The following is a 26,715-nucleotide window of genomic DNA, read 5'->3' on the forward strand; positions in this document are numbered from 1 at the left end:
AATAATATACATTGTGTAGCTGTTATGTGCTAGTGTTAATAATATACATTGTATAGCTGTTATGTGCTAGTGTTAATAATATATATTGTGTAACTGTTATGTACTAGTGTTAATAATATATATTGTGTAGCTGTTATATGCTAGTGTTAATAATATATATTGTGTAGCTGTTATGTGCTAGTGTTAATAATATATATTGTGTAGCTGTTATGTGCTAGTGTTAATAATATATATTGTGTAGCTATTATGGGCTAGTGTTAATAATATACATTGTGTAGCTGTTATGTGCTAGTGTTAATAATATACATTGTATAGCTGTTATGTGCTAGTGTTAATAATATATATTGTGTAACTGTTATGTACTAGTGTTAATAATATATATTGTGTAGCTGTTATGTGCTAGTGTTAATAATATATATTGTGTAGCTGTTATGTGCTAGTGTTAATAATATATATTGTGTAGCTGTTATGTGCTAGTGTTAATAATATATATTGTGTAGCTGTTATGTGCTAGTGTTAATAATATATATTGTATAACTGTTATGTGCTAGTGTTAATAATATATATTGTGTAGCTGTTATGTTCTAGTGTTAATAATAAATATTGTGTAACTGTTATGTGCTAGTGTTAATAATATATATTGTGTAACTGTTATATGCTAGTGTTAATAATATATATTGTGTAGCTATTATGGGCTAGTGTTAATAATATACATTGTGTAGCTGTTATGTGCTAGTGTTAATAATATACATTGTATAGCTGTTATGTGCTAGTGTTAATAATATATATTGTGTAACTGTTATGTACTAGTGTTAATAATATATATTGTGTAGCTGTTATGTGCTAGTGTTAATAATATATATTGTATAGCTGTTATGTGCTAGTGTTAATAATAAATACTGTGTAGCTGTTATGTGCTAGTGTTAATAATATATATTGTGTTGCTGTTATGTGCTAGTGTTAATAATATATATTGTGTTGCTGTTATGTGCTAGTGTTAATAATATATATTGTGTAACAGTTATGTGCTAGTGTTAATAATATATATTGTGTAACTGTTATCTGCTAATGAAGAATATAACAGGGACAATGTGTTCAGTTTCTGTCATTCTTATGAATTTGCAGCTTTACATTTTAATAAACATCCAACCCGTCTTTGAAATAGAGACACATTTTCTGTTTGCCTGATTGGCTGCTGCTTGACATGTGACTTCTCAGGGTGTTTCTGGGAACTGTAGTTTTCTATCTCTCCTCCCCTTATTTACTTCCTGTACAGCTGCAGCTGGGTGAGTGAGTCAGGCTGTGTGTATTGTGTGATTATAAGTTTGTGGTTATTTCTGAACTGCTGAAAATGATCAGTTTTTATAAATGTTGTCCTTTTAGTGCATGTTATTCACCTGCTTGTGCCAGGCAATGAGATAGTAACTGCTGTTTAATTGGTAGTGATAGTGAAAGGGTTATACACTCTCTGCGGCTCTCTGTCCTTGTAAAGGGGTTAATACAGTCTGTGCTGCTCTCTGTGCTAGTGAAGGGTTAATACACACTGTGCTGCTCTCTGTGCCAGTGAAGGGTTAATACACACTGTGCTGCTCTCTGTGCTAGTGAAGGGTTAATACACACTGTGCAGCTCTCTGTGCTAGTGAAGGGTTAATACACACTGTGCTGCTCTCTGTGCTAGTGAAGGGTTAATACACACTGTGCTGCTCTCTGTGCTAGTGAAGGGTAAATACACACTGTACTGCTCTCTGTGCTAGTGAAGGGTTAATACACACTGTGCTGCTCTCTGTGCTAGTGAAGGGTTAATACACACTGTGCTGTTCTCAGTGCTAGTGAAGGGTTAATACACACTGTGCAGCTCTCAGTGCTAGTGAAGAGGTTATTACACACTGTGCTGCTCTCTGTGCTAGTGAAGGGTTAATACACACTGTGCTGCTCTCTGTGCTAGTGAAGGGTTAATATACACTGTGCTGCCCTCTGTGCTAGTAAAGGGTTAATACACACTGTGCTGCTCTCTGTGCTAGTGAAGGGTTAATACACACTGTGCTGCTCTCTGTGCTAGTGAAGGGTTAATACACACTGTGCTGCTCTCTGTGCTAGTGAAGGGTTAATACACACTGTGCAGCTCTCTGTGCTAGTGAAGGGTTAATACACACTGTGCAGCTCTCTGTGCTAGTGAAGGGTTAATACACACTGTGCTGCTCTCTGTGCCAGTGAAGGGTTAATACACACTGTGCTGCTCTCTGTGCTAGTGAAGGGTTAATACACACTGTGCAGCTCTCTGTGCTAGTGAAGGGTTAATACACACTGTGCTGCTCTCTGTGCTAGTGAAGGGTTAATACACACTGTGCTGCTCTCTGTGCTAGTGAAGGGTAAATACACACTGTGCTGTTCTCAGTGCTAGTGAAGGGTTAATACACACTGTGCAGCTCTCAGTGCTAGTGAAGAGGTTATTACACACTGTGCTGCTCTCTGTGCTAGTGAAGGGTTAATACACACTGTGCTGCTCTCTGTGCTAGTGAAGGGTTAATATACACTGTGCTGCCCTCTGTGCTAGTAAAGGGTTAATACACACTGTGCTGCTCTCTGTGCTAGTGAAGGGTTAATACACACTGTGCTGCTCTCTGTGCTAGTGAAGGGTTAATACACACTGTGCTGCTCTCTGTGCTAGTGAAGGGTTAATACACACTGTGCAGCTCTCTGTGCTAGTGAAGGGTTAATACACACTGTGCTGCTCTCTGTGCTAGTGAAGGGTTAATACACACTGTGTTGCTCTCAGTGCTAGTAAAGGGTTAATACACACTGTGCAGCTTTCTGTGCTAGTGAAGGGTTAATACACACTTTTAAGCTCTCTGTGCTAGTGAAGGGTTAATACACACTGTGCTGCTATCTGTGCTAGTGAAGGGTTAATACGCACTGTGCTGCTCTCTGTGCTAGTGAAGGGTTAATACACACTGTGCTGCTCTCTGTGCTAGTGAAGGATTAATACACACTGTGCTGCTCTCTGCGCTAGTGAAGGGTTAATACACACTGTGCTGCTCTCTGTGCCAGTGAAGGGTTAATAATACACCCTGTGCTGCTCTCTGTGCTAGTGAAGGGTTAATACACACTGTGCAGCTCTCTGTGCCAGTGAAGGGTTAATACACACTGTGCAGCTCTCTGTGCCAGTGAAGGGTTAATACACTCTGTGCTAGTGAAGGTTTAATACACACTGTGCTGCTATCTGTGCTAGTGAAGGGTTAATACACACTGTGCTGCTTTCTGTGCTAGTGAGGGGTTAATACACACTGTGCTGCTCTCTGTGCTAGTGAAGGGTTAATACACACTGTGCTGCTCCCTGTGCTAGTAAATGGTTATTACACACTGTGCTGCTCTCTGTGCTAGTGAAGGGTTAATACACACTGTGCAGCTCTCTGTGCTAGTGAAGGGTTAATACACACTGTTCTGCTCTCTGTGCTAATGAAGGGTTAATACACACTGTGCTGCTCTCTGTGCTAGTGAAGGGTTAATACACACTGTGCTGCTCTCTGTGCTAGTGAAGGGTTAATACACACTGTGCTGTTCTCAGTGCTAGTGAAGGGTTAATACACACTGTGCTGCTCTCTGTGCTAGTGAAGGGTTAATACACACTGTTCTGCTCTCTGTGCTAATGAAGGGTTAATACACACTGTGCTGCTCTCTGTGCTAGTGAAGGGTTAATACACACTGTGCTGCTCTCTGTGCTAGTGAAGGGTTAATATACACTGTGCTGCCCTCTGTGCTAGTAAAGGGTTAATACACACTGTGCTGTGCAGCTCTCTGTGCTAGTGAAGGGTTAATACACACTGTGCTGCTCTCTGTGCTAGTGAAGGGTTAATACACACTGTGTTGCTCTCAGTGCTAGTAAAGGGTTAATACACACTGTGCAGCTTTCTGTGCTAGTGAAGGGTTAATACACACTTTTAAGCTCTCTGTGCTAGTGAAGGGTTAATACACACTGTGCTGCTATCTGTGCTAGTGAAGGGTTAATACGCACTGTGCTGCTCTCTGTGCTAGTGAAGGGTTAATACACACTGTGCTGCTCTCTGTGCTAGTGAAGGATTAATACACACTGTGCTGCTCTCTGCGCTAGTGAAGGGTTAATACACACTGTGCTGCTCTCTGTGCCAGTGAAGGGTTAATAATACACCCTGTGCTGCTCTCTGTGCTAGTGAAGGGTTAATACACACTGTGCAGCTCTCTGTGCCAGTGAAGGGTTAATACACACTGTGCAGCTCTCTGTGCCAGTGAAGGGTTAATACACTCTGTGCTAGTGAAGGTTTAATACACACTGTGCTGCTATCTGTGCTAGTGAAGGGTTAATACACACTGTGCTGCTTTCTGTGCTAGTGAGGGGTTAATACACACTGTGCTGCTCTCTGTGCTAGTGAAGGGTTAATACACACTGTGCTGCTCTCTGTGCTAGTGAAGGGTTAATACACACTGTGCTAGTGAAGGTTTAATACACACTGTGCTGCTATCTGTGCTAGTGAAGGGTTAATACACACTGTGCTGCTTTCTGTGCTAGTAAATGGTTATTACACACTGTGCTGCTCTCTGTGCTAGTGAAGGGTTAATACACACTGTGCAGCTCTCTGTGCTAGTGAAGGGTTAATACACACAGTGCTGCTCTTTGTGCTAGTGAAGGGTTAATGCACACTGTGTTGCTCTCAGTGCTAGTAAAGGGTTAATACACACTGTGCTGCTCTCTGTGCTAGTGAATAGGTTAATACACACTCTGCTGCTATTTGTGCTAGTCAAGGGTTAATACACACTGTGCCGCTCTCAGTGCTAGTAAAGAGGTTAATACACACAGTGCTGCTGTTTATGCGAGTGAAGGGTTAATACACACTGTGCTGCTCTCTGTGCTAGTGAAGGGTTAATACTCACTGTGCTGCTCTCTGTGCCAGTGAAGAGTTAATACACACTGTCCTGCTCTCTGTGCTAGTGAAGGGTTAATACATACTATGCTGCTCTCTGTCCTAGTAAAGGGGTTAATACAGTCGGTGCTGCTCTCTGTGCTAGTGAAGAGGTTAAAACAGAATGTGCTATGCTCTGTGCTAATGAAGAGGTTAATACACACTGTGCTGCTCTCTGTGCAAGTGAAGAGGTTAATATGCACAGTGCTGCCCTTTGTGCTAGTGAAGGGTTAACACACACTGTTCAGCTTTATGTGCTAGCTAAGGGTTAATATGTGCTGTGTTGCATCTGTGCTACTGAAGGGTTAATACACATGGTGTTGCTCTCTGTGCTAGTGAAGGGTTAATACACACTGTGCATCTCTCTGTGTTAGTGAAGGGTTAATACACACTGTGCTGCTCTCTGTGTTAGTGAAGGGTTAATACACACAGTGCTGCTCTCTGTGCTAGTGAATGGTTAATACACACTGTGCAGCTATCTGTGTTAGTGAAGGGTTAATACACACTGTGCTGCTCTCTGTGCTAGTGAAGGGTTAATACACACTACACCTCTCTTTGTACTTGGGCATGGTGTAGCTATAACCTTCCTGACACATTTTGATTCTAATTTGGGTATCTCCAGATAGCTCTTCAAAAATATATTATAAAGTTCACTTACACTCATATTAAAAATATATTATAAAGTTCACTTACACTCATATTAAAAATATATTATAAAGTTCACTTACACTCATATTAAAAATATATTATAAAGTTCACTTACACTCATATTAACACTGTCAAAAAAATTTGAGAAAAAATATATTGCACACAAAAGTTATAACAGCATGGGTTCTCAAGTGTTAGAAATATAAACCCGCCAAAGGGTATACAGTATATATGTGTATATCAGACCTAGGCGTGTGGCTGAAGTGGAGACCCCCATGGTACAGTGCAGCTGAGGAAGCTGTGTCTGAAGGAGAGAGTCAGGTTTCTGTGAGAGACAGAAGATTGAGAGAGATAAAGAAGTCATGGATAGAAATGAGCTTGTTGCAAACAGAGCGAGAGTTCCAGAGTGCACAAGTGAAGGGGGCAGTGGCTTTAGATGCAAGAGGAATGAAATTAAGGTTACCAGAATTTTGTTTTTGAAGTCTATTGAAAGGCACACATGGGTGTGCAAGCAGTGGCATAGCGTGAGTTGTCAGCATCCAGGTCAAGACAAGTATATTGCGCCCCCTTACCCATTAGCACTGAATGAGTCTCTTCCACCAGTACATTAAGGACTGACTATAGTATCTCATTGTACCACCTCTGTATTGTACCTCACTGTACCACCTCACCCCCCAGCCCCCCAATTCAGAATTCCTCAGTTCTCTGATTATGAAATAGTTGAAAATGTTATCACAAAAAGTGAGAAAAAAACCTTGCATGTATAAATATATATATTACCATTGTATAGCTATAAAGTATGGGAGTCTGCCCAATATAGAGTATGGGAGTCTGCCCAATATAGAGTATGGGAGTCTGCCCAATATAGAGTATGGGAGTCTGCCCAATATAGCGTATGGGAGTCTGCCCAATATAGAGTATGGGAGTCTGCCCAATATAGAGTATGGGAGTCTGCCCAATATAGAGTATGTGAGTCTGCCCAATATAGAGTATGGGAGTCTGCCCAATATAGAGTATGGGAGTCAATGCAATCTATTATTAATAAAATCTTCAGGATACGTCACAGTCAGATTATAAATGAGAGAACCACATGCCTAGGTTTTGTTGAGGCACAGGCAAGTATTAGGAATCTTTAGTCGTCTTTCAATTCTAACATTCACATTCCTATTATTCCTACATGCAGCTCATACTCCATCTGTATACGCAAGCAAATAATTTATACAACTGCTGTGCTGGTAATTTCCCAATCACGTTGCCTTGCACATAGTTCAGGGATCCCTCCTGTATTTATTTGCTGCACTCTGTTTCGTAGTACCCAGTTACCCACCTACCTCTTTAATTCAGTATCCGGCTTTCTGGGATGGTGGGGGTGGGCACGCATAATTAATTTTCCTCTATTCAGTCAGTCACACGACCACGGCATCTATCTCCAGATATCCCGTTCAGGCAGCAGGCTCCACCTCCACAGACACTGTCACTCTATTCCTGCACAGATAGGCTGAGCGCAACTTAAGCAAAGCCCCACACCCTCTAACATAGCTAAATTTAAAGTTGCAGCTAGGTGCTGTGTGCACACCACTACTACAGGCAGCCGCATTAAAAAAAATATCCCTCATGTGGCGCTATCCTGTGCCAGGCATTTTGCGCCCCTAAGAATTATGTGCCCGGGGCAACCGCCCGTGTGGCCCCCCATGCTACGCCACTGTGTGCAAGGCTAGGAAGTTGTGGGGGCCAGGATTGGGGGAGATGTCACCAGCAGCTAGAATAAGCAAAAGGGAGAGTGACATGAGATGAGATGCTGATTTGCAGTAATGTTTTTGGGATGAGGTGCAAGGGGGAGAGTATTTAGGAATGTGTAAAGTTTGTGAATACAAAAGTAAGGTGGGGTTAAAGGGATATTCCAGACAAAATTGGAAACCACATGGGTGCATTTCGATATTGAACAGAAGCAATTTTGTAATATACATGCATTAGCAAAAATGCTTCTAATAAAAGCTATCACTGTTTCAAAAGTGTATTTAGGTATGCACCGTGCACCAGCATTTTAATCACAACACTTGCTCAGAGAGCCTAAGGTGCTTGTGCCATCTGGTAATGACTCAATTTGTTAATTGCTGACATGATACAAGCCCCACTGATGATCTGAGCAGCTGCCTTATTTAATATGTGGGTGCAGTGACAATATCTAGCTATGCTTCATGTGCACGTGCAGAGATAAATGTTAACACTAAAGCACTGATAACTTTTACTAGAAGCATTTTTGCTAATACATTTATATTGCAAATATGTTTCTATGCAAAGATGTCATTAATCTATGTGCATTAAGGTTTTGACTAGAATGTCCCTTTAAGAGAGATGGGCTAATGAACAGATCAGGTGGTGAGGGGGAGGAGTAATTGCATAAAGTAGTTTGTTATAGAGACAAAAGGTAGCAAAAAGAAATATGAAGATATTGAGCATTTTTACAAAATATGCAAATAGTGGATAAAACTCAGTATTAAACAGGACTTGCCTAATCCTTGTTCAAATATTGTATAATTATTTTGTCCAATTCTTAGTGCCTCTCTTATAGATGTTCACTTAATTCTTGTATAATTCTTAGTGCCTCACCTATAGATGTTCACTTAATTCTTGTATAATTCTTTGTGCCTCACTTATAGCTGTTCACTTAATTCTTCTATAATTCTTAGTGCCTCACTTATAGATGTTCACTTAATTCTTGTATAATTCTTTGTGCCTCACTTATAGCTGTTCACTTAATTCTTCTATAATTCTTAGTGCCTCACTTATAGATGTTCACTTAATTCTTGTATAATTCTTTGTGCCTCACTTATAGATGTTCACTTAATTCCTGTATAATTCTTTGTGCCTCACTTATAGATGTTCACTTAATTATTGTATAATTCTTAGTGCCTCACTTATAGATGTTCACTTAATTCTTGTATAATTCTTAGTGCCTCACCTATAGATGTTCACTTAATTCTTGTATAATTCTTAGTGCCTCACTTATAGATGTTCACTTAATTCTTGTATAATTATTAGTGCCTCAATTATAGATGTTCACTTAATTCTTCTATAATTCTTAGTGCCTCAATTATTGATGTTCACTTAATTCTTGTATAATTCTTAGTGCCTCACTTATAGATGTTCACTTAAAGGGACAGTCAACCATAGAATTGTTATTGTTTTAAAAGATAGATAATCCCTTTATTACTCATTCCCCAGTTTTGCATAACCAACACAGTTATATTAATGTACTTTTTACCTTTGTGATTACCTTGTATCTAGGAACCTTCTTCCAGCCCCCTGATCACATGACTGTGACTGTTTATTATCTATTGTCTTAAATTTAGCATTGTATTGTGCTAGATCTTAAATAACTTTCTGTGCCTGAACACAGTGTTATCTATATGGCCCATGTGTACTTTCTGTCTCTTTGTGTTGAAAAGAGATTTAAAAAGAATGTGATAAGAGGCAGATCTCAAAGGCTTAGAAATTAGGATATGAGCCTACCTATGTTTAGTTTAAACTAAGAATACCAAGAGAAAAAAGCAAATTTGATGATAAAAGTAAATTGGAAAGTCGATTAAAATTAAAAGTCCTATCTGAATAATGAAAGTTTAATTTATACTTGACTGTCCCTTTAATTCTTGTATAATTCTTAGTGCCTCATTTATAGATGTTCACTTAATTCTTGTATAATTTTTAGTGCCTCTCTTATAGATGTTCACTTAATTCTTGTATAACTCTTTGTGCCTCACTTATAGATGTTCACTTAATTCTTGTATAATTCTTAGTGCCTCATTTATAGATGTTCACTTAATTCTTGTATAATTTTTAGTGCCTCTCTTATAGATGTTCACTTAATTCTTGTATAACTCTTTGTGCCTCACTTATAGATGTTCACTTAATTATTGTATAATTCTTAGTGCCTCACTTATAGATGTTCACTTAATTATTGTATAATTCTTAGTGCCTCACTTATAGATGTTCACTTAATTCTTGTGTAATTCTTTGTGCCTCACTTATACATGTTCACTTAATTCTTGTATAATTCTTTGTGCCTCACTTATAGATGTTCATTTAATTCTTGTATAATTCTTTGTGCCTCACTTATAGATGTTCATTTAATTCTTGTATAATTCTCTGTGCCTCACTTATAGATGTTCACTTAATTCTTGTATAATTCTTAGTGCCTCACTTATAGATGTTCACTTAATTCTTGTATAGTTCTTAGTGCCTCACTTATAGATGTTCACTTAATTCTTGTATAATTCTTAGTGCCTCACTTATAGATGTTCACTTAATTCTTGTATAATTCTTAGTGCCTCGCTTATAGATGTTCACTTAATTCTTGTATAATTCTTTGTGCCTCACTTATAGATGTTCACTTAATTCTTGTATAATTCTTTGTGCCTCACTTATAGATGTTCACTTAATTCTTGTATAATTCTTTGGGCCTCACTTATAAATGTTCACTTCATTCTTGTATTATTCTTTTTGCCTCACTTATAGATGTTCACTTAATTCTTGTATAATTATTTGTGCCTCACTTATAAATGTTCACTTAATTCTTGTATAATTCTTTGTGCCTCACTTATAAATGTTCACTTAATACTTGTATAATTCTTTGTGCCTCATTTATAAATGGTCACTTAATTCTTGTATAATTCTTTTTGCCTCACTTATAGATGTTCACTTAATTCTTGTATAATTATCAGTGCCTCACTTATAGATGTTCACTTAATTCTTGTATAATTCCTTGTGCCTCACTTATAGATGTTCACTTAAGGTATTTGAACAGATGATGTTACAATACTGCTATCTGCAATGCTATCCCATAGCAGTAACACATTTAATGGCCAGAGCATTCAGCTGATTGCAATATATTAGTTAATTACATGATCAAAGACAGTCAAAAGGCCAATTGGGAACATTTGATTCAGGGTGAGATAAATTAAAAAACAGACAATAGAATTTGGAGGAGGCTGGAGTTATACCATTAGTGAACTTATACAATTAGAAATGATCTCAGGTATTTACAAGGTTTGAGCATAACATAGCTATAGATATCAGCAAAGAAAATACATAACATTTCACAGACTACAGGCACATACCAATAGAGAGACTTAGAGTACAGTTACCACAAAAACAGGTCATTTGGCAGGATGTGTTTATTTGTGTATTATGTATTTACAAACATATATACTCATATTAACACATACAGGTATACCCCGCTCATACAGCGGGTTAGGGACCGGAGCCCCGCTGTAAAGTGAAAACCGCCTTAAAGTGAAACAAGGCAGTTTTAGCTTTCTTTTCACTTGCCAGTGTGTTTAAAAACTTGAAAACATGTTTGAACTAACATATATTAGAGGTGCAATAGAGCTAGGTTTAGTTTAACACTAGCACAGCACAGTATTCAATAAATACTGTACCTGTAAAACAGTGACAATTACTGTAGTAAAAGTTGCCAGACTATAGCACTGAGACACAGATTGCACTGTAATGTTGTAAACAAAGTGAACTAATCATAACAAAATGGTGCCAGTCACTTTTCTCGCAATCTCACGATGATTACAGCACTGTTTCAAAATCACTGGAGGATGAACTTCAGCTCCACAAAGCGCTGTATTAGCGAAACGCTGTAAAGTGAAGCGCTGTAAAGTGAGGTATACCTGTATATATGTACACACAAATATATATACTCATATTAACATATATATATGTACACACAAATATATATACTCATATTAACATATATATATGTACACACAAATATATATACTCATATTAACATATATATATGTACACACAAATATATATACTCATATTAACATATATATATGTACACACAAATATATATACTCATATTAACATATATATATGTACACACAAATATATATACTCATATTAACATATATATATGTACACACAAATATATATACTCATATTAACATATATATATGTACACACAAATATATATACTCATATTAACACATATATATGTACACACAAATATATACTCATATTAACACATATATATGTACACACAAATATATACTCATATTAACACATATATATGTACACACAAATATATACTCATATTAACACATATATATGTACACACAAATATATATATACACATATTAACATATATATATACACATATTAACATATATATATGTACACACAAATATATATACTCATATTAACATATATATATGTACACACAAATATATATACTCATATTAACATATATATATGTACACACAAATATATATACTCATATTAACACATATATATGTACACACAAATATATATACACATATTAACATATATATATGTACACACAAATATATATACTCATATTAACATATATATATGTACACACAAATATATATACTCATATTAACATATATATATGTACACACAAATATATATACTCATATTAACATATATATATGTACACACAAATATATATACTCATATTAACACATATATATGTACACACAAATATATATACTCATATTAACACATATATATGTACACACAAATATATATACACATATTAACACATATATATGTACACACAAATATATATACTCATATTAACACATATATATGTACACACAAATAAAGGTTTTAACTATGTTTTTCTGTAAATATTTCACATTACAATGTTCTGTACATATCAGAATATATTCTATGTATTTGTAAATAGATATTCCTATATATATCTTTATCTTTATATACTCATCTATATATATTGGTATAAATATATATGTGTTTAATAAACCATCAGATATATGTATAAATATTTATGTATAAATAGAACATATTCCTTTATGTAAAGTACATTGGAATATAAACTATGCCTATATTCTTGTCGGGTTATCGCTAATGAGAATATGCTATGTTCTTTTCAGGATAGTCAGGTGTTTTTTCAGCTTTTTTTTTCTCCTTTGACGTCTATAGGGAATGTGAATATGTGATTGTGTCTGCGTGATACTGGGGTGTTAGGTTTGTTTTTCATATTTTTGTCATTGTTTTCTCCATTGACTTCTATAGGGAATACATGAATGTGCATGTGATATTCTAACTTCAGATTTTCCACTCTAGTCGGGTTACTGCTAGAGAAAAAACTGTTTACTTTGTTCTTGTGACACCAGTGCAATCTGACTAGCGCAGAAATAACAATTCTAGCAGTGTTTTTACTATAGCTAAAATGCTAAATAGCTCTAACCCTTATAGGTACAGTCTAGTCCAAAAAAAACTTTCATGATTCAGATAGGGCATGTAATTTTAAACAATTTTCCAATTAACTTTTATCACCAATTGTTCTTTGTTCTCTTGGTATTCTTAGTTGAAAGCTAAACCTAGGAGGTTCATATGCTATTTTCTTAGACCTTGAAGGCCACCTCTTAAGAATGCATTTTAACAGGTTTTTCACCACTAGAGGGTGTTAGTTCACGTTTTTCATATAGATAACACTGTGCTCATGCACGTGAAGTTACCTGGGAGCCATCACTGATTGGCTAAACTAAAAGTCTGTCAAAAGAACTGAAATAAAGGGGCAGTTTGCAGAGGCTTAGATACAAGATAATCGCAGAGGTAAAAAGTATATAAATATAACTGTGTTGATTATGCAAAACTGGGGAATGGGTAAAAAAGGGATTATCTATCTTTTAAAACAATAAAAATTCTGGTGTAGACTGTCCCTTTAACATTTTATATGAAACTTTAGTTTTAGATTTTAGGCTAATACTCTGGCCTCTATTTATCAAGCCGTCGACTTTCTTGCATTCAACGGCACCAATACACTCGCCTAAGATCGCCTAACATTGTCGACGCGGACCTGAATACATTCTCCAAAATTATAAAAAAAAGCTGTTAAAAAGCCACGCACTAAGTACGGGGCGATGAGCAGTGGACTGTTGATAACTAACAGTCATTGATCTTGCTGCTCTTCGGCTTTTTCACAGCTTTCTTGCTACCCTGTCACTAAGCACCCACACTATACTATACTGTTTTACCCCCTAAACCGCCGCTCCCGGACCCCCCCCCCGCAACTAAATAAAGTTATTAACCCCTAATCTGCCACCCCCTATACCGCCTCCGCCACCTACATTATATTTATTAACCCCTATCCTGTCGCTCCCGGACCCCGCCGCAACTAAATAAATTGTTTAACCCATAAACCGCTGCTCCCGGAGCCCACCGCCACCTACCTTATATTTATTGACCCCTAATCTGCCCCCTCTACACCGCCGCCACTATAATAAACATATTAACCCCTAAAACTAAGTCTAACCCTAAACTGAACACCCACTAACTTAAATATAATTTAAATAAATCTAAATAAATATTCCTATAATTAACTAAATTATTCCTATTTTAAACTAAATACCTATAAAATAAACCCTAGACTAGCTACAATATAACTAATAATTACATTGTATCTAGTTTAGGGTTTATTTTTTTTTACAGGCAACTTTGTATTTATTTTAACTAAGTACAATAGTTATTAAATAGTTATTAACTATTTAATAGCTACCTAGTTAAAATAAATACAAAAGTACCTGTAAAATAAAACCTAACCTAAGTTACAATTACACCTAACACTACACTATAATTAAATACATTCCCTAAATTAACTACAATTATATACAATTAAATAAAATTAACTAAAGTGCAAAAAACAAACACTAAATTACAGAAAAAAATAAAATAATTACAAGATTTTTACACTAATTACACCTAATCTAATCCCCCTAATAAAATAAAAATGCCCCCCAAAATAATAAAAAGCCCTACCCTATACTAAATTACAAATAGCCTTTAAAAGGGCCTTTTGCGGGGCATTGCCCCAAAGTAATCAGCTCTTTTACCTGTAAAAAAAGTACAAAACCCCCCCAACATTAAAACCCACCACCCACACACCCAACCCTACTCTAAAACCCACCAATCCCCCCTTAAAAAAACCTAACACTAACCCCCTGAAGATCACCCTACCTTGAGAAGTCTTCACCCAACCGGGCCGAAGTCCTCAACGAAGCCGGGCAGAAGAGGTCCTCCAGACGGGCAGAAGTCTTCATCCAGATGGCATCTTCTATCTTCATCCATCCAGAGCGGAGCGGGTCCATCTTCAAGGCATCCGATGCAGAGCATCCTTCCAGGCCGACGACTACCGACGAATGAATATTCCTTTAAATAACGTTATCCAAGATGGCGTCCCTTGAATTCCGATTGGCTGATAGAATTCTATCAGCCATTCGGAATTAAGGTAGGAAAAATCCTATTGGCTGATGCAATCAGCTAATAGGATTGAAGCTCAATCCTATTGGCTGAGCCAATCAGCCAATAGGATTGAGCTTGCATTCTATTGGCTAATTGGAACAGCCAATAGTATGCAAGCTCAATCCTATTGGCTGATTGCATCAGCCAATAGGATTTTTCCTACCTTAATTCTGATTGGCTGATAGAATTCTATCAGCCAATCGGAGTTCAAGGAACGCCATCTTGGATGACGTAATTTAAAGGAATATTCATTCGTTGGGTAGTCGTCGGCCGGGAAGGATGCTCCGTGTCGGATGTCTTGAAGATGGACCCGCTCCGCTTGGGATGGATGAAGATAGAAGATGCCGTCTGGATGAAGACTTCTGCCCGTCTGGAGGACCTCTTCTGCCCGGCTTCATAGAGGACTTCGGACCGTCTGGAGGACCACTTCTGCCCGATTGGGTGAAGACGACTCAAGGTAGGGTGATCTTCAAGGGTTTAGTGTTAGGTTTTTTTAAGGGGGGATTGGGTGGGTTTTAGAGTAGGGTTGGGTGTGTGAGTGGTGGGTTTTAATGTTGGAGGGGTATTTTTTTTTTTTACAGGTAAAAGAGCTGATTTACTTTATTATTAGGGGGATTAGATTAGGTGTAATTAGTTTAAAATTCTTGTAATTATTTTATTATTTTCTGTAATTTAGTGTTTGTTTGTTTTTTGTACTTTAGTTAATTTTATTTAATTGTAATTAATTGTAGTTAATTTAGGGAATTTATTTAATTATAGTGTAGTGTTAGGTGTAATCATAACTTAGGTTAGGTTTTATTTTACAGGTACTGTTGTATTTATTTTAACTAGGTAGCTATTAAATAGTTAATTACTATTTAATAACTATTGTACCTAGTTAAAATAAATACAAAGTTGCCTGTAAAATAAAAATAAACCCTAAACTAGCTACAATGTAACTATTAGTTATATTGTAGCTAGCTTAGGGTTTATTTTAAAGGTAAGTATTTAGTTTTAAATAGGAATAATTTAGTTAATTATAGGAATATTTATTTAGATTTATTTAAATTATATTTAAATTAGTGGGTGTTAGGGTTAGGGTTAGACTTAGGTTTAGGGGTTAATATGTTTATTATAGTGGCGGCGGTGTAGTGGGACAGATTAGGGGTTAATAAATATAATGTAGGTGGCGGTGGGCTCCGGGAGCGGTGGTTTAGGGGTTAAAAATGTATTTAGTTGCAGCGGGGTCCGGGAGCGGCAGGATAGGGGTTAATAACTTTATGTAGGTGGCATCAGTATAGAGGGCGGCAGATTAGGGGTTAATATGTATAATGCAGGTGGCGATGGGCTCCGGGAGCGGCGGTTTAGGGGTTAAACACTTTATTTAGTTGCGGCGGGCTCCGGGAGCTGTGGTTTAGGGGTTGATAAATTTAATGTAGTGGCGGTGGTGTAGGGGGGGGCAGATTAGGGGTGTTTAGACTCGGGGTACATGTTAAGGTATTAGGTGTAGACACTACCATAGAAATCAATGGGATATCGGGCAGCAGCGAACATAAGCTGTCGCTGCTTTCAGACTCCCATTGATTCCTATGGCATCCGCCACCTCCAGGGTGGCGGATTGAAAACCAGGTACGCTGGGCCGGAAAAGTGGCGAGCATACCTGCTAGTTTTTTGATAACTAGCAAAAGTAGTCAGATTGTGCCGAACTTGCATTCGGCACATCTGTAGTGATGTAAGCATCGATCTGAGTCTGTCGGATCGTATGTTACGTCACAACATTCTACTTTTGCCAGTCTGTAGGGTTTGATAACTAAGGTGAATCAGGCTCGCCACAAATACGCTGCAGAATTCCAGCGTATTTGCGGTTGACATCTTGATAAATAGAGGCCAAAGTATGGATTTAGATTTAATATTTTTAGAGCAATATGGTTTGTGTACATGTATGTATTGTATGCATATGTATGGAAATAAATGTTACATATACAATATAGCACAATGAAAACATACAAAATCTCACAGTTAGTTGCAGGGTACAGCAATTTATATGTGTAGAATAAAATATAGTCAGAAAAAATATAATTCATGCTAGAAAGGTTAAAAAAGGAAGATTACATAAACAGTTAGTAAACAAATAATAAGAGTCAAAATATTAGTATTGAAATACTCAGCATTGTATCTCATATGTATCTAATAACATGTTAATATACATCTGTTTGCAACTAAGTTCTGTTAAAATAACAATTTCCATCAATATAAACAGAATATAATGCTGTATCCTGAGATATTTAGGACACAACAGAAACATCTCTCACATTTAAATAAACAGTTTGTTTCCTCCTTACTTATCCATATGATAATCACACCCTGAGGGGGAGGCAGGGACTCTGTATTCATGTGACACCAGAGGGGACAATAGACATCTATATGAGAACAAAAGCCCAGGTGTGACCCTCTCATTGTCTCCCAACTGGCAAGTTGTACTCATGTGAGTCACACAGAGAAAGGTGACACTCCCACATTAGTATAAATATCTGTGTAACACTCAGTGATATCACAGGAGGAACCAGAGAGACTTCATACTTACAGAGCTTCTGCTAAACGGTAATGTGCAAAACCTGACATAAATCTTTATTAACAGCCTCACACTGTTGTGTTTTATATAATGATGAGAAAATATTGTTCTGTATTTCTTCTGTTAAGTGTGATCAGTCCACGGGTCATCATTACTTCTGGGATATTACTCCTCCCCAACAGGAAGTGCAAGAGGATTCACCCAGCAGAGCTGCATATAGCTCCTCCCCTCTACGTCACTCCCAGTCATTCTCTTGCACCCAACGACTAGATAGGATGTGTGAGAGGACTATGGTGATTATACTTAGTTTTATATCTTCAATCAAAAGTTTGTTATTTTAAAATAGCACCGGTGTGTGTTATTATCTCTCTGGCAGAGTTTGAAGAAGAATCTACCAGAGTTTTTGTTATGATTTTAGCCGGAGTAGTTACGATCATATTGCTGTTTCTCGGCCATCTGAGGAGAGGTAAACTTCAGATCAGGGGACAGCGGGCAGATGAATCTGCATAGAGGTATGTAGCAGTTTTTATTTTCTGACAATGGAATTGATGAGAAAATCCTGCCATACCGATATAATGTCATGTATGTATACTTTACACTTCAGTATTCTGGGGAATGGTACTTCACTAGAATTACACTGTAAGAAATACATAAAGCTGTTTAATAACTAGAGATTATGTTTAACGTTTTTGCTGGAATGTAAAATCGTTTTCATTTACTGAGGTACTGAGTGAATAAATGTTTGGGCTCTATTTTTCCACTTGGCAGTTGCTTAATCTGTTTTTCTGACAGTTTCTGTTCTCCCTCACTGCTGTGTGTGAGGGGGAGGGGCAGTTTTTTTGGCGCTTTTACTGCATCAAATATTTCAGTCAGCAACTCATTGTATTCCCTGCATGATCCGGTTCATCTCTACAGAGCTCAGGGGTCTTCAAAACTTATTTTGAGGGAGGTAATTTCTCTCAGCAGAGCTGTGAGAATTATAGTTTGACTGAGATAAAAAACGTTTATTCTGTAATTTGTTTCCTGCTTTCAGAATTTGTTATCTTTGCTAATGGGATTAAACCTTTGCTAAAGTTGTGTTGTTTACAAGGATTGAGGCTATAACTGTTTCAATTTATTAATTTTCAACTGTCATAGATCTTCTGTGCTTCTTAAAGGCACAGTACGTTTTAATATTATTCTAATTGAATTGTATTTCCAAGTTGCAAGTTTATTTGCTAGTGTGTTAAACATGTCTGATTCAGAGGATGATACCTGTGTCATTTGTTGCAATGCCAAAGTGGAGCCCAATAGAAATTTATGTACTAACTGTATTGATGCTACTTTAAATAAAAGTCAATCTGTACAAATTGAACAAATTTCACCAAACAACAAGGGGAGAGTTATGCCGACTAACTCGCCTCACGTGTCAGTACCTACATCTCCCGCTCAGAGGGAGGTGCGTGATATTGTAGCGCCGAGTACATCTGGGCGGCCATTACAAATCACATTACAGGATATGGCTACTGTTATGACTGAGGTTTTGGCTAAATTACCAGAACTAAGAGGTAAGCGTGATCACTCTGGGGTGAGAACAGAGTGCGCTGATAATATTAGGGCCATGTCAGACACTGCGTCACAGGTGGCAGAACATGAGGACGGAGAACTTCATTCTGTGGGTGACGGTTCTGATCCAAACAGACTGGATTCAGATATTTCAAATTTTAAATTTAAACTGGAAAACCTCCGTGTATTACTAGGGGAGGTGTTAGCGGCTCTGAATGATTGTAACACAGTTGCAATACCAGAGAAAATGTGTAGGTTGGATAAATATTTTGCGGTACCGACGAGTACTGAGGTTTTTCCTATACCTAAGAGACTTACTGAAATTGTTACTAAGGAGTGGGATAGACCCGGTGTGCCGTTCTCACCCCCTCCGATATTTAGAAAAATGTTTCCAATAGACGCCACCACAAGGGACTTATGGCAAACGGTCCCTAAGGTGGAGGGAGCAGTTTCTACCTTAGCTAAGCGTACCACTATCCCGGTGGAGGATAGCTGTGCTTTTTCAGATCCAATGGATAAAAAGTTAGAGGGTTACCTTAAGAAAATGTTTGTTCAACAAGGTTTTATATTGCAACCCCTTGCATGCATTGCGCCGATCACGGCTGCAGCGGCATTCTGGATTGAGTCTCTGGAAGAGAACATTGGTTCAGCTACTCTGGACGACATTACGGACAGGCTTAGAGTCCTTAAACTAGCTAATTCATTCATTTCGGAGGCCGTAGTACATCTTACTAAACTTACGGCGAAGAATTCAGGATTCGCCATTCAGGCACGCAGGGCGCTGTGGCTAAAATCCTGGTCAGCTGATGTTACTTCTAAGTCTAAATTGCTTAATATACCTTTCAAAGGGCAGACCTTATTCGGGCCCGGGTTGAAAGAGATTATCGCTGACATTACAGGAGGTAAAGGCCATGCCCTGCCTCAGGACAAAGCCAAAGCCAAGACTAGACAGTCTAATTTTCGTTCCTTTCGTAATTTCAAAGCTGGAGCAGCATCAACTTCCTCTGCACCAAAACAGGAAGGAGCTGTTGCTCGCTACAGACAAGGCTGGAAACCTAACCAGTCCTGGAACAAGGGCAAGCAGACTAGGAAACCTGCTGCTGCCCCTAAGACAGCATGAATTGAGGGCCCCCGATCCGGGATCGGATCTAGTGGGGGGCAGACTTTCTCTCTTCGCCCAGGCTTGGGCAAGAGATGTTCAGGATCCCTGGGCGCTAGAGATAATATCTCAGGGATACCTTCTGGACTTCAAATACTCTCCTCCAAGAGAGAGATTTCATCTGTCAAGATTGTCAACAATCCAGACAAAGAAAGAGGCGTTTCTACGCTGCGTACAAGAGCTCTTGTTAATGGGAGTAATCCATCCAGTTCCACGATCGGAACAGGGACAGGGGTTTTACTCAAATCTGTTTGTGGTTCCCAAAAAAGAGGGAACTTTCAGACCAATCCTGGACTTAAAGATCCTAAACAAATTCCTAAGAGTTCCATCGTTCAAGATGGAGACTATTCGGACAATTTTACCTATGATCCAAGAGGGTCAGTACATGACCACTGTAGATTTAAAAGATACTTACCTTCACATACCGATTCACAAAGATCATTATCGGTACCTAAGGTTTGCCTTCCTAGACAGGCATTACCAGTTTGTGGCTCTTCCATTCGGATTGGCTACAGCTCCAAGAATCTTCACAAAGGTTCTGGGTGCTCTTCTGGCGGTACTAAGACCGCGGGGAATCTCGGTAGCTCCATACCTAGACGACATTCTGATACAAGCTTCAAGCTTTCAAACTGCCAAGTCTCATACAGAGTTAGTGCTGGCATTTCTAAGTTCACATGGATGGAAGGTGAACGAAAAGAAAAGTTCACTCGTTCCACTCACAAGAGTTCCCTTCCTGGGGACTCTTATAGATTCTGTAGAAATGAAGATTTACCTGACAGAGGACAGGCTAACAAGACTTCAAAGTGCTTGCCGCACCCTTCATTCCATTCAACACCCGTCAGTGGCTCAATGCATGGAGGGAATCGGCTTAATGGTAGCGGCAATGGACATAGTACCCTTTGCACGCTTACACCTCAGACCACTGCAACTGTGCATGCTAAGTCAGTGGAATGGGGATTACTCAGACTTATCCCCTTCTCTGAATCTGGATCAAGAGACCAGAAATTCTCTTCTATGGTGGCTTTCTCGGCCACATCTGTCCAGGGGGATGCCATTCAGCAGACCAGACTGGACAATTGTAACAACAGACGCCAGCCTTCTAGGTTGGGGTGCCGTCTGGAATTCTCTGAAGGCTCAGGGACAATGGAGTCAGGAGGAGAGTCTCCTGCCAATAAACATTCTGGAATTGAGAGCAGTTCTCAATGCCCTCCTGGCTTGGCCCCAGTTGACAACTCGGGGGTTCATCAGGTTTCAGTCGGACAACATCACGACTGTAGCTTACATCAACCATCAGGGAGGGACAAGAAGCTCCCTAGCTATGATGGAAGTATCAAAGATAATTCTCTGGGCAGAGTCTCACTCTTGCCACCTGTCAGCAATCCACATCCCGGGAGTGGAGAACTGGGAGGCGGATTTCTTAAGTCGTCAGACTTTTCATCCGGGGGAGTGGGAACTTCATCCGGAGGTCTTTGCCCAAATACTTCGACGTTGGGGCAAACCAGAGATAGATCTCATGGCGTCTCGACAGAACGCCAAGCTTCCTCGTTACGGGTCCAGATCCAGGGATCCAGGAGCAGTCCTGATAGATGCTCTGACAGCACCTTGGGACTTCAGGATGGCTTACGTGTTTCCACCCTTCCCGTTGCTTCCGCGATTGATTGCCAGAATCAAACAAGAGAGAGCATCAGTGATTCTAATAGCACCTGCGTGGCCACGCAGGACTTGGTATGCAGACCTGGTGGACATGTCATCCTGTCCACCTTGGTCTCTACCTCTGAAACAGGACCTTCTGATACAGGGTCCCTTCAAACATCAAAATCTAACTTCTCTGAAGCTGACTGCTTGGAAATTGAACGCTTGATTTTATCAAGACGTGGGTTTTCTGAGTCAGTTATTGATACCTTAATACAGGCTAGGAAACCTGTTACCAGAAAGATTTACCATAAGATATGGCGTAAATACCTATATTGGTGTGAATCCAAAGGTTACTCTTGGAGTAAGGTTAGGATTCCTAGGATATTGTCTTTTCTACAAGAAGGTTTAGAAAAGGGTTATCTGCTAGTTCATTAAAGGGACAGATCTCAGCTCTGTCCATTCTGTTACACAAACGTCTGTCAGAAGTTCCTGACGTCCAGGCTTTTTGTCAGGCTTTGACCAGGATTAAGCCTGTGTTTAAAACTGTTGCTCCACCATGGAGTCTAAACCTTGTTCTTAATGTTTTTCAGGGCGTTCCGTTTGAACCCCTTCATTCCATTGATATAAAGTTGTTAATTTGGAAAGTTCTATTTTTAATGGCTATTTCCTCGGCTCGAAGAGTCTCTGAATTATCAGCCTTACATTGTGATTCTCCTTATTTGATTTTTCATTCGGATAAGGTAGTCCTGCGTACTAAACCTGGGTTCTTACCTAAGGTAGTTACTAACAGGAATATCAATCAAGAGATTGTTGTTCCTTCTTTATGCCCAAATCCTTCTTCAAAGAAGGAACGTCTACTGCACAACCTGGATGTAGTCCGTGCTCTAAAATTTTACTTACAGGCAACTAAGGAATTTCGACAAACGTCTTCTCTGTTTGTCATTTACTCTGGGCAGAGGAGAGGTCAAAAAGCTTCCGCTACCTCTCTTTCTTTTTGGCTTCGTAGCATAATTCGTTTAGCTTATGAGACTGCTGGACAGCAGCCTCCTGAAAGAATTACAGCTCATTCTACTAGAGCTGTGGCTTCCACTTGGGCCTTCAAGAATGAGGCCTCTGTTGAACAGATTTGCAAGGCTGCAACTTGGTCTTCGCTTCATACTTTTTCCAAATTTTACAAATTTGACACTTTTCCTTCATCGGAGGCTATTTTTGGGAGAAAGGTTCTTCAGGCAGTGGTTCCTTCTGTATAAAGAGCCTGCCTATCCCTCCCGTCATCCGTGTACTTTTGCTTTGGTATTGGTATCCCAGAAGTAATGATGACCCGTGGACTGATCACACTTAACAGAAGAAAACATAATTTATGCTTACCTGATAAATTCCTTTCTTCTGTAGTGTGATCAGTCCACGGCCCGCCCTGTTTTTAAGGCAGGTAAATATTTTTTAATTTATACTCCAGTTACCACTTCACCCTTGGCTTTTCCTTTCTCGTTGGTCCTTGGTCGAATGACTGGGAGTGACGTAGAGGGGAGGAGCTATATGCAGCTCTGCTGGGTGAATCCTCTTGCACTTCCTGTTGGGGAGGAGTAATATCCCAGAAGTAATGATGACCCGTGGACTGATCACACTACAGAAGAAAGGAATTTATCAGGTAAGCATAAATTATGTTTTTGTTATGGTAAAGATAAAATATTTCACTTCATATAAGAAACTGAGTTTATATAAAATACCACTGCATTTATTTAATTTGTCTTCTATTTTTTTCATGCTGTGTTAATTAATTTAATGGTTAGTTCTTTCATTTAAATAGGCTAATTTAATACATAATGATTTATAACATTATGTAAAATTATTTTGTAGCAGAACCAAACCATATTTTCAAGCTTGATGAGGTCTGTCTAATAATACATTTGTGGGGGTTGTTCCTGTTATCCAATGAGCAACAGATTGAAAAGTATCAGCCAACCAGAATCCTGTATTTCCCTAAAGGTTTATAATTACCTGTAGAGCCAAGATTAACAATTTTCAATTTCATCTCTTAATGACGTTGTTGGTCTTTCTATGGGGGTGTTTTTTTAATAGTGCGGTCTCCCTGCCAGCTGTGAAACTGCGCTACTTTAGCAAGAGTGTAGGAGGGTCTAATAGTGCAGCAAGACTCGCTCTATTACAGACAGACAATCCCTTAACAGGGCACGTCACAGTTGTTAAGGGTATAAAATGATTTTGAAGCTGCTATTTGCTCCAGTAATAAATATCACTCAGCTTATGGCCCTGTTGTATCAGTCTCATCACATTTACTGATCTAATGATAAATATATTGTGATCTGCATATTATTTTATTTCTAATGAGGTTATTTTATAATACATTTCTTATTTCTATTAGCTGCACCTGTTTATCATCAGAACGTTTATCCCACTGATCTGTGACTGATTCTTGTTGTTAGTAAAGACCTTAGTAAGTGTATTCTGCACCTTCAGCTGCTGCTGTTTGTCACATGATCACAGACTTAAAGGGACAGTGTCCTGTACATTGGGTTTCCAGTTTACTTCTATTATGAAATTTGCTTCATTCTTCTGGTATCCTTTATTGAAGCAGCAGCAATGCACTACTGGGAGCTAGCTGACCATATCAGGTGAGCCAATGACAAGAGGTTTGTATGTGCAGCCACTAATCAGCAGCGAGCGCACTATAGTGCATTGTATTCTTTGTCACAAAGGTCTCCAATGGAACAAATCAGATTCAGTAATAGAAGTAAATAGAAAGTTTATTAAATTTTAATCATGAAAGTTTAATTGTGACTTTGCTGTTCCTTGTAATGTGTTTCTAATGACTTTTTATAACAGTGTATAAAAGAGTATAAATGTATGGGAGATTTCACCTTTAGGTTTATTTTTATATAAAATAGCTGTTTCAGATTTATTTCCATGATCAAATTTTACACAATGTTTATAAAATACAGGTTATGTGACACCAGCTGCTATTTAGCATGTGCACGAGTTTATATTATATACAGATATGAGTCTGCTATTGGCTGATCACTGTCACATGATACAGGTGCAGAACAAAATGTACACAATGTTTATAAAACACAGGTTATGTGACACCAGCTGCTACTTAGCATGTGCACAAGTTTATATTATATACAGATATGAGTCTGTTATTGGCTGATCACTGTCACATGATACAGGTTATGCGGCGCCAGCTGCTACTTAGCATGTGCACAAGTTTATATTATATACAGATATGAGTCTGTTATTGGCTGATCGCTGTCACATGATACAGGTTATGTGGTGCCAGCTGCTACTTGGCATGTGCACGAGTTTATATTATATACAGATATGAGTCTGTTATTGGCTGATCGCTGTCACATGATACAGGTTATGTGGCGCCAGCTGCTACTTAGCATGTGCACGAGTTTATATTATATACAGATATGAGTCTGTTATTGGCTGATCACTGTCACATGATACAGGTTATGTGACACCAGCTGCTACTTAGCATGTGCACAAGTTTATATTATATACAGATATGAGTCTGTTATTGGCTGATCGCTGTCACATGATACAGGTTATGTGGCGCCAGCTGCTACTTAGCATGTGCACGAGTTTATATTATATACAGATATGAGTCTGTTATTGGCTGATTGCTGTCACATGATACAGGTTATGTGGCGCCAGCTGCTACTTAGCATGTGCACGAGTTTATATTATATACAGATATGAGTCTGTTATTGGCTGATCACTGTCACATGATACAGGTGCAGAACAAATTGTACACAATGTTTATAAAATACAGGTTATGTGACACCAGCTGCTACTTAGCATGTGCACGAGTTTATATTATATACAGATATGAGTCTGTTATTGGCTGATCGCTGTCACATGATACAGGTTATATGGTGCCAGCTGCTACTTAGCACGTGCACGAGTTTATATTATATACAGATATGAGTCTGTTATTGGCTAATCGCTGTCACATGATACAGGTTATGTGACACCAGCTGCTACTTAGCACGTGCACAAGTTTATATTATATACAGATATGAGTCTGTTATTGGCTGATCATTGTCACATGATACAGGTTATGTGACACCAGCTGCTACTTAGCATGTGCACAAGTTTATATTATATACAGATACGAGTCTGTTATTGGCTGATCGCTGTCACATGATACAGGTTATGTGGCACCAGCTGCTACTTAGCATGTGCACGAGTTTATATTATATACAGATATGAGTCTGTTATTGGCTGATCACTGTCACATGATACAGGTTATGTGGCACCAGCTGCTACTTAGCATGTGCACGAGTTTATATTATATACAGATATGAGTCTGTTATTGGCTGATCACTGTCACATGATACAGGTTATGTGGCACCAGCTGCTACTTAGCATGTGCACGAGTTTATATTATATACAGATATGAGTCTGTTATTGGCTGATCACTGTCACATGATACAGGTTATGTGGCACCAGCTGCTACTTAGCATGTGCACGAGTTTATATTATATACAGATATGGGTCTGTTATTGGCTGATCACTGTCACATGATACAGGTTATGTGGTGCCAGCTGCTACTTAGCATGTGCACAAGTTTATATTATATATAGATATGAGTCTGTTATTGGCTGATCACTGTCACATGATACAGGTTATGTGACACCAGCTGCTACTTAGCACGTGCACGAGTTTATATTATATACAGATATGAGTCTGTTATTGGCTGATCACTGTCACATGATACAGGTTATGTGACACCAGCTGCTACTTAGCATGTGCACGAGTTTATATTATATACAGATATGAGTCTGTTATTGGCTGATCGCTGTCACATGACACAGGTTATGTGGCGCCAGCTGCTACTTAGCATGTGCACGAGTTTATATTATATACAGATATGAGTCTGTTATTGGCTGATCACTGTCACATGATACAGGTTATGTGGT

The sequence above is a fragment of the Bombina bombina genome, chromosome 5 (assembly GCF_027579735.1).
Source record: "Bombina bombina isolate aBomBom1 chromosome 5, aBomBom1.pri, whole genome shotgun sequence".
Classification (NCBI taxonomy): Eukaryota; Metazoa; Chordata; class Amphibia; order Anura; family Bombinatoridae; genus Bombina; species Bombina bombina.